Below are 7,581 nucleotides of genomic sequence, written 5' to 3'. Positions count from 1 at the left end.
TGGGGTGGTGGGGGTGGGGAGAGGGAAAAGCTGTCTTTGACTTACTGTATGAGCAGAAGATCAGAGACCTCCTCTCTGGGCAGTGGGAGCACGTGGGGGAGGGGAGGAGAAGCTGTGAAGCTCACGGGACACCGAACCACGAAGTCACCTCTGCTCATGGGCTCACCCACATCCTCCCCGACTGGATGGGGCACCAGCAGCCTTCACTCCCTCGCCTGCTGGGGAATCCTTTCCTCCCTGCTTGGCCCTGTCTCCACTATGCAGTTCTCCCCCATTAATCTGCCCTTGTCTGTCATTGTCTCTCCTTGGCATTTGAGGTCTTTGCCGCATGGAGTGAGGACTGAGTACATCCTTTCTCTCCCCAGGAGATGGAGGGAAAAGAGAACAGTTTTACACTGTTCTGGGTTCTGCTGGAAGAAGGCTGAGACCTGATCTTACTCTTCTGGTGGTCCCTGCAGCGTAGCTGGGGGCTGAGAGCCTTGGCTGTGCGTGGGTTCCCACTATGAACTCTCCCAAGACTTCAGCATCCTCGTTTATAGCTTGGGAAGAGAAAGAGAAGTGTCTTTATAGGACCGAGGTGAGGATTACATAAGATAATGCCTAAGCACAGGCAGGGAAGGTCTGTCAGAAATCATCCTGAAAACAGGAAGTCACCTGGGCCAAGGGCTAGAGCCTCAGGGTCTTGGCACAGCATAGACACCTCGCAGGACTGGATTGGACTGCTCAGTTTGGGGTGCGGGGAGAGAAGCCAGCCATATTCATATGATATCCCCCCAGTTTCCTCCCCAGCACAGGTTCTCAGGTTGTCCACGTGATGGCATCTGAAACACAGTCCGGCAAGCGACACAGTAAAGACAATCCTGGTGATGATTCCCCGAGCCGGCACTGCATCTCCGTACCTAGAAGCATTTCCTCTCCTGTCCTCCTGTTTGATTCCCACTACAATATGGCTCGGTTCTGGATCCAGATTGACCTGGACTTGAGTCTCAGCTTTGCCATTACCATCAGTTGTGGGACCATGGACAAGTCTCTCTCTTTTTTTTCATTTTTTTTTTTTTTTTTTGAGACAGGAACTTGCTCAATTGCCCAGGCAATAATAGCTCACTGCAGCCTCAATCTCCCGGGCTTAAACAATCCTTCCACCTCAGCCTCCTGAGTAGCTGGGACCACAGACAGGCATGTGCCACCACACCTGGCTAATTTTTTAATTTTTTTTTTTTTTTTTTTGTAGAGAGAGGGTCTCACTGTGTTTCCTAGACTGGTCTTGAACTGCTGAGCTCAAGCTATCCTCCTGCCTGGGCCTCCCAAAGTGCCAAGATTACAGGTGTGAACCACCATGCCCGGCCCCTTGGACAGGTCTTAAACTTGTGTGAGCTTCAGTTTCTCACCTTGCAAATGTGGTTAGTGATAGCAGCCCCCTCCTAGGCTGTGGTGAGGACTGAATGAGGAACGGTCACAGAGCTCAAATGTGTAATAAATGCTTCATCAATGTTCGCTTAAGAAAAAAACAAGAGCGGATCACCCGAGGTCGGGAGTTCGAGACCAGCCTGGCCAACATGCAGAAACCCCATCTCTACTAAAAATACAAAATTAGCTGGGCATGATGGTACACGCCTGTAATCCCAGCTACTTGGGAGGCTGAGGCAGGAGAATCGCTTGAACCCAGGAGGCAGAGGTTGTGGTGAGCCGAGATCGCGCCATTACACTCCAGCCGGGGCAACAAGAACAAAACACTGTCTCAAAAAAAAAAATAAAGAAAGAAAGAAAAGAAAAAGAAAATAAAGAAAGAAACAGACAAAACAAGAGCCCCTCTGAGGCAGGTTGGGAATGCTATGATAGCGCCATTTTTAGAGTTGAAGAAACTGAGGTTCAGGAAGGTGATGTGACTTGCGCCAGGTCGCCTGAGTAACTGATGAGGGAGACTTGGGTTTCCATGTGATTCCACGTGATTGATAGCACATGCTCTGAACCCACAGCACGGGATTCTGCTCACACTGGCTCCGCTATTCCTTGGCTATGTGACACTGAGCAAGTCAACACGGCTGCTGAGTCTTGGTTTTTCTTATCTGTAAGATAGGGCTGCCTGTCTCTTTTCAGAGGGCCCTTTGTGTCTCATGGCTTGGGGACTTTTTTCAGGGGTGAGAATAGGAAGCAGAAGCTATTTGAAGACAACCTGTCTTCCTGTCTTTTCCTGAGAACCTGAGTGCAGTGAGAAGGTTAGGCCACGTGGGTGGCAGGTGGGGAGAGAAGAGTGTCCATCTGCCATCCACAGCCAAGGGGAGAGGAGAGATTGTCCTTGGCTGGGAGGGGACCAGAGGTCATAGGCACCTGGACTCTGCTTTCTGGAGAGATGGTGGGACCTCTTGGGGAAGTCACTGGGTGATCCTGGATGTCAAAATGAGACACAGTGGTTTCAGGTCTTACAAAGAATCTGGACTCCAACATGCCAGGGAAGTGGGCAAGGCTGGACTTCAGACAGTCAAGCCCATTTGGGCAGTGGGCATCTATCATAGGAGGACCCAGGAGCCTCCGTCACGCTTATGTTCTGTGTGTCCTCTGGGTCAATGTGCATGGCTGGGGGTGGGAGTGAGGGAAACTCAGTGCACTTGGACATTTCATTTCCTCCTAGCCCAATAGGATGAGGCTCAGAGTCCTATTGAATGTTATTTAATCTGAATAAAGGAAAGACCATTTTATGCACACCTGGGGGCGTGCAGTAAGAGTGACTGGTACTGTAAAATGAGGAGGGAAGCGATGGGGCTGGCACTGGAGGGCTCTGCTTGACTGAACCAGGCTGCCATTTTCCCGTCTTCAATGCCTTAGCCTGGCCTTAGCCGGCGAAAGGGTAAAGAATACGCTTCACCTGCCCAGGGGTCTTTCTGGTAAGCCACAATGTGGTTAAAGAGCTGGGGCCAGGATTATTGGGACTCCACCTCCTGAGGTCTCCCTGAACTTCTCCCCAGCCACCATCCTGGCTTTCATGCTGCCAACGTGTCTACTTGTCACTCATTTGAGGGAAAAGCAGCCAGGCCTCATTTTATCCTCATCTCAAATCCACAGCAAGAGCAGATGGGGTGAAGATCAAACTCTCCACCACAGCCATTTCTGAGCCCTGTGCCACTGCCCTCCCTGTGCTGGCATCAGACAGTCGACCCTGGCAACAAGCCTGTGAGTGACCGTCTCAGGCCTGTATTTCTCAGAAGAGGAAGCTGAGCGGTAAAGAAATGAGTGATTTGCCTGAGGCCATTGAGCTACCAGTGGCAGAGCTGGGATTCAGACCTGGACGCTGACCCCAGGGCACCCTGGAAAATATTGCTCTTCCCTCTGCTGAGTAGAACTTACTCCAAAACAGACCCCTGGCCTCCTGAGTCCAGTGTGCCCCTAACACCACCTCGTGGTCTCCCCATCTATAAAATGAGAGCATGGGACTCACCTGGTCATCTCAAAGGCCTCTGCCAGCCCTTGTCCTTTCCTGGCCCCCATCTACTGCCACAGTCCACACCTTGTAAGGCAGGATAGCCTGGTGGCTGAAGGGTGGGCCTCGAAGCCAGAGAGCCTAGGCTCAAGCCAATGCTCTCATTCAATGCCCCCGTGATTTCAGGTAAGTCACTTAGGCTCCACCTATCAAGTGGGCCACAGTGATAGCACCTACTGCATACAGCTGTTGTGAGGATTAAATAAATCAAACCACTAAAGGCTCTCAGGGCAGCACCTGGCACACAGTAAGTCCATCTGTGTGTATGTGTGTGATTCTTGTCTCCGTAATGAAATGAAAGCCAAAGTCCTGATTCTTGGTCCTAGGGGGAGGATGCCAGCCCTGAGCGTTCCTGCAAATGGTCCTCCACAACCCCAGGTGTCGTGAAATGACATCTATCCCCTGCCCCAGACAGGCCCACCTGGCTGCTTGTGTCCCTGGAGGGAAGGGATAAGGTAAGAATACAGGTTTTGGCCAGGCGCAGTGGCTCACACCTATAATCCCAGCACTTTGGGAGGCCAAGGTGGGCGGATCACCTGAAGTCGGGAGTTCCAGACCAGCCTGGCCAATATGGTGAAACCCTGTCTCTACAAAAATACAAAAATTAGCCGGGCGTGATAGTGCACACCTGTAATCCCAGCTCCACGGGAGGCTGAGGCAGGAGAATCGCTTGAACCTGGGAGGTGGAGGTTGCAGTGAGCCGAGATCCCGCCACTGTATTTTAGCCTGGTCAACACAGCAAAACTCTGTCTCAAAAACAAACAAACAAAAAACAAAAAAGCATACAGGTTTTGTGGAATGAGGAAGAAGCCTAAAATAAACAACAAAAGAAGCTACTCACGGTTGTGTTGTGGGTGACTGGACACCGGGAGCTGCCGGGGGCTGAGGAGTCCCAATTGTTTTCTGTCCTCTCCCAGGACCTGGCCCCGGGTGCCACTCAGAGCACCTGTTGAGTGCCACCCCCCAAGCCAGCTTTCTCTTGCTTTTGTACTTTCTCACAGATGAGTGAGTGTGAGGAGGTCTGGCCTTCCGTGCCTGTTACCACTTCCCCTCCAGGTCCCTGGTGCCACAATGCTCTTGCCCCTGCGGTTGAGTCCTCTCTCACAACGAACTCTGGCCAGGGTGAGGCATGGGCCTAGACCCTGGAGTCAAGGGACTTGGGTTCTAATCCAGCCTTGTTAAGATGTTGATTCACTTAACCTCCCTAAAGGCAAGTTTCTTCATCTGTAAAATGAGGATAATGCACCAGCATTACAATAGATCACCTAAAAGGACATGCCATTCCAATGCCTCTTCACCATTAGGCCAGAGCAATGCAAATGCATACAGGTAGATTAACATAATGGGTGATGGGTCCTGGTGTGGGGCAATAGGGAGTGGTGGGGACTGTGGGTAATAAGGGGAACACAGGATCCAAGTGGAAAAGCCTGGCTGGAACTGAGAGATACCTGACCCTCTCCACTGGTCCAGCTGAGAGGTATCTGCCCCATACCCCAGACCCTGATCTGGGCCAGTGGAGAGGGGCAGGTACCTCTTAGTTCCAGCCAAGCTTTTCTCCTTGGGAGTACAGGCAAACTGTCAGATGTTCCAAGCATTTGGAAGTTGTGCTGTATTTTCCAAGCGATACCAGAAATTTTGATTTATGTGACAGCGTCCTGTGTGTGTGTGTGTGTGTGTGTGTGTTCTTTGTTTGTTTGTTTTTGTTTTGAGACAAGTCTTGCTCTGTTGCCCAGGCTGGAGTGCAATGGCGCAATCTCAGCTCACTGCAACCTCCGCCTCCTGGGTTCAAGCAATTCTCCTGCCTCAGCCTCCCGAGTAGCTGGGACTACAGGTGCGCGCAACCACCTCCAGCTAATTTTTGTAGTTTTAGTAGAGATGGTGTTTTGCCATGTTGGCCAGGCTAGTCTTGAACTCCTGACCTCAAGTGATCCACCCTCCTTGGCCTCCCAAAGTGCTAGGATTACAGGTGTGAGTCACCACGGCCAGCCGCTTCCTGATTATTTTATTTTATTTTTTTAGGCAGGGTCTCTCTCTGTTGCCCAGGCTGCAGTACAGCGGCATGATCATAGTTCACTGCAGCCTCAACTTCCTGGGTTCCAGTGATCCTCCCACCTCAGCCTTCCAAGTAGCTGGCAGTACAGGCGTGTGCCACCATACCCGGCTATTTATTTAAAATTTTTTGTATAGATGGGGGTCTCACTATGTTGCCTAGGCTGGTTTTGAACTCCTGGGCTCAAGCAATCCTCCCGCCTCAGTCTCCAAAAGTGTTGGGATTACAGGCATAAGCCACTGTGCTCAGCCAGTTGCCAATTTTAGAATGTAAAGCCCAAAGTCACACCTTTAAAAAATGATATGTGAGTCAAACAAAACATTCAGTTTATATTTATTAGGGAGTGTGTCCCTAATGTCCAGTCCTGGGCCGGACATAAATACTCAGGTGTGGTATCTGATACAGTTCCAGTGTCCTCATATCCACTATCAGATAAAATATTTAATGAGACGCCATTATATTCTAAGGATACAGAGATGATTATGGCAAAATTTTTGCCCTTGTAAACTCATGGCCTATGATTATCTCATCAGATTCTCTCACTAACTGCTCCCCACACCCCAGACCCTGATCTGGGCCAATGAAGAAAGATTTTGCCCCTGAGGTAGAGTTGCAAGATTCTTCAAGTAAAAAATAAACACAACAATAGTTGAGACATTCAGGCACTAAAAATTACTTGTTGCTTATCTGTGATTAGAATACTCATCTGGGCGTGGTGGCTCACGGCTGTTATCCCAGCACTTTGGGAGGCAGAGGCAGATGGACTGCCTGAGTTCAGGAGTTCAAGACCACCTTGCCAACATGGTGAAACCTCGTCTCTACTAAAATACAAAAAATTAGCTGGGCGTGGTGGTGCGCAGTTGTAGTCCCAGCTACTTGGGAGGCTGAGGCACGAGAATTGTTTCAGCCACAGAGGCGGAGGTTGCAGTGAGCGAGATCGCCTTACTGCACTCCAGCCTGGGCTCCAGAGTGAGACTCTTGTCTCAATTAAAAAAAAAAAAAAGAGTGTAAGTAGGCTTTCTCTGTCTTATCTGGCAGCACCACCCACAGGGGATACTCGGCAATATCTGGAGACATTTTTGGTTGTCACAATCTGGCGGAAGAATTCTACTGACACCTGCTAGGTAGAGGCCAGGAATGCTGCTAACCATTCTGCAATGCACAGGACAGCCCTACAGCAAGGAAATACCCAGCTGAAAATGCTAACATGCGAACCCTGGTCTGGACCTAGTCCTTGCTCCTTCAGCGCAAAGCCATTGCTGGGAAGGGCCTTTAATTTGATCATTAGTCCCTTTGGGAAATGGAACAGTAACAGCCTCCAGCCCTTGCATTTCTCCCAAGAGCAAGACATTGGTGGTGAGGAATGGGACAGAGAGCCTCAGGTGCCAAGAAAGAGGAAAAGAAGACCAGAAGGAGCTGGGGAGTGGGGGCCACCTGCAGCCTACATCAGACTCCTATCTGGGCTGGAATTGGAGACCCAGGGGTGAGCTGGAAGAGATCTAGCAGATACTTCCGCAGTCCTGAATCCTAGACCTCTGGCCTTGAGAAAGCCCCACATGGGGAAGAAGAGTGAGGCTGTCCCTAAATGCCTGGTCCTGCATTGCAGCCCGAAGCATGTAATTGGGGGTCGAAGGCATGAATGAGTGAAGGAATGAATGAAGGAAGGAAGAAAGAAAAGAAGTTCCTGAAAGTTCAAGTGGAAGGAACACTAGGAAGCTGAGTTTTTGTGTAGTCTCTGCCATTGCCTGGCTCAGCAACAAGTTACTTCCTGTATCTGTTCTCAATTTCTCCATTCCTGAAATGAGGAAGTTGGAGATAACAGGTGCCCCTGAAACGCCTGAGTGCATCGAAGTCACCCATAGGGCCTGTTAAAACACAGATTGGGGCCAGGCGAGGTGGCTCATGCCAGTAATCCCAGCATTTTGGGAGGCTGAGATGGGAGGAGGTCTTGCTTGAGCTCAGGAGTTTGAGGTTACAGTGAGCTCTGATCATGCTACTGCACTCGAGGCTGGGTGACAGAGAGAGAACCTTGACTCTTTTTTTTTTTTTTTTTTTG

The 7,581-nt window shown here is 50.3% G+C and overlaps 2 protein-coding genes across 2 annotated transcripts in view; both read right to left on the bottom strand.

Moving 5' to 3' along the window:
* LOC108538463 (BTB/POZ domain-containing protein 6-like) overlaps positions 1-4,399 on the bottom strand; it is a 13,227-nt gene extending 8,828 nt beyond the window's left edge. The window contains 1 exon segment of the mRNA XM_017886568.1: positions 4,317-4,399. The gene's annotated coding sequence lies outside the window, so the exon portion shown is untranslated.
* CNR2 (cannabinoid receptor 2) overlaps positions 1-4,401 on the bottom strand; it is a 49,020-nt gene extending 44,619 nt beyond the window's left edge. The window contains exon 1 of the mRNA XM_017886566.1: positions 4,317-4,401. The gene's annotated coding sequence lies outside the window, so the exon portion shown is untranslated. The remainder of the gene's footprint in view (positions 1-4,316) is intronic.
* Between the last annotated feature and the right edge of the window lie 3,180 nt (positions 4,402-7,581).

This window comes from Rhinopithecus bieti, unplaced genomic scaffold (assembly GCF_001698545.2).
Source record: "Rhinopithecus bieti isolate Rb0 unplaced genomic scaffold, ASM169854v2 scaffold_14826, whole genome shotgun sequence".
NCBI lineage: Eukaryota > Metazoa > Chordata > Mammalia > Primates > Cercopithecidae > Rhinopithecus > Rhinopithecus bieti.
This window is presented reverse-complemented; position numbering and strand designations above follow the sequence as displayed.